We start from the raw sequence: 2,270 nt of genomic DNA on the forward strand, positions 1-2,270 counted from the left end.
CAGGCATTTTTAAATTAGGGGTGGCCTATGTATCTTCTTCAGCATCTACATTTCTGTCCTCTGGGTCCTCCATCTCCTTGCCCCCTGGAGCTTTCTTCCTTGGATCTGTGAATCTGCTTCTTTGGAGCCTGCATGAGATGAGTGTTCACCCACAGAGGTTTCCCCACAATGGTCAAATATCCTGTTTCCAGTGCTGGTCATTCCTCACTCCCTTCTTTTCTTTTCTTTGTGGGATACAACTGAGGGGCTGAGGGACTTCATTCATTGCTTCAAAGCCGGTGGCAGCTGGCAACCCCTGGGACTCAGGCAACATTCTTACTGGCCTCATTGGGCTTCACCATGGGAATCTAGCACCCGAGGGTCACCTTCACCAACAGAACCTATTTCTGGAGACTCCTGTCATGAGCCAACAACACCAAGAATGCTGCCTCCTCAGCGCTGGCAGCAGACATCAAAATGACACAGACATTTTACCACATGGTGTGGATAATTTCTTAAGAACATGAAGGCCCTTCTGAAAGAGATATGAAGCGATCTCTAGGGCTTTCCAGTAATATTCTTTCCTCCCATAGACAGTCAATGTGAGAAATCCACTTCCGGAAGGTGATCACCTCCCTCCCACACCCCCGCCACCCCCCGGGCCTGTGCTCTTGAGGAAAAGGCAGCATCACGTCCTCCCGTCAAGCGGAGGCCCTCTGATTTCCACTGCTCTCAGCAGGCCTGACTCACAACGAAACTGCAACCTCAAGAACATGAGGGGCCAGGATTGCAAGAAGGAAATACAGGTGAACACACGCAAACTGCCTCAGGAAAAGGTTTTGTTCCTCTTACAGTATGGCACTTCAGCTGGGCAGAAGTTGTGAACTGGAAGTGGCTGAAGGGGCCTGCGGTCATGCTGACCTAGTGGATTTGGCCAAGAGGGAAAGTATGCATCAGAGCCACACGTGCCAACTAACTCCTGTCGAAGAGGACAGATGGGGCAGGGTTGGGAGGGGAGTTAGGGGAATAACAGAAGTCTAAGAAGTTAGATATGGAAAGTATCTTAGAAAAGCAATTCTGTCAAGCCTCCCCCTTACAGATGCAGAAAGGGAGACTGAAGGATGGAGAGGAATGTGTTTGGGATCTCAAAGTAGAAGGTCCAGGGCTGGTTAACGTTCTCCTAGACACCTAAGTCAGACCTCTTTCTACTGTGGGATTGACACCTGCCCCCTCCTGTGACATCCTCAGGATATTGGGGTGGAGATCCTGTTGTGTTCCAAGTCTTCAGGTCCTCAAAGAGATACATCCAGCTCTATAACAGCTGAGCATTACCAGGGAAAAGCATTAGCAACCACAACTCAGATGTCCTGACAGCCTGTTATGTGCCAGGCACTCACCTAAGCACCTGTGGCCATTCCATTCAGTCTCTATAGCAAGAAAATTGCCCAAGGTTACACCAGTGGTGAGGGGCAGAGCCAGGCTACAAGTTTAGTCTGTCCACAGGGCCCACACACTTAACCACCATACTCTACTGCAAAGACCAACCCCAAAGCAGGGCACATAGTGTGCTTGGCAGTGACTGAACACTTGGACCCAGGGGGTGAGGATTGGCAAAGTGGGGGTGATGAGTGCTTTGCTATCAGAGATCTAGCCTTTGCTCTCAGAGGTATATGAGGTCTGCCACAAAAAGAGGATTCAGTGCACAATTCTTAGCCACTTTTTTGTGTAATCAATCAATCGACTCCTTGATACCAATTTATATCCAGCCTGCTGCCTGAGGCTTCTTACCTTACTACTACCAAAAACAGTCCTAGATCACCAAAAAGCCAAGGCACAAACAGATTCTCTTCAATTTTTTTTTTAAAAAATGCTATTTTTAAAAGCATTGATATAATCATCAAAAGTAGCTGAAACTTGTTGGACTTCCTTAAACTTCCACTATAATTTAGTGATGTGTTATTTTGAACTATGTTCAAAGGTTAAATCATCTTAGGGACTCAGGAGTTCTTAGTCCACCTCTAGAAAAAAAGAAGTTCTGTTTCCACTCATTCCATAAGGAGTCTCCCACAGTTGAAAGGGCAACAGGGATCAAGGTTTAATCTGAGTACAAAATATGTGACCCAGTTCCTAAAATAGTGCCCACCTCATCAGTGATTTCTGTGATTCATCAGAAATTAGCCATATTAATAACAGCCCCTGACTGTTAATGCCACTCAATTTTGCATGAGGTGAGAAGAAACTAAAAAATAAATTGTATTAATATGATTGGCTAAATCCTGTCCGGCTGGACT

Source organism: Pteronotus mesoamericanus, unplaced genomic scaffold (genome assembly GCF_021234165.1).
Source record: "Pteronotus mesoamericanus isolate MK-2021 breed Mesoamerican mustached bat unplaced genomic scaffold, CSHL_Meso_final scaffold_705, whole genome shotgun sequence".
Taxonomy (NCBI): domain Eukaryota; kingdom Metazoa; phylum Chordata; class Mammalia; order Chiroptera; family Mormoopidae; genus Pteronotus; species Pteronotus mesoamericanus.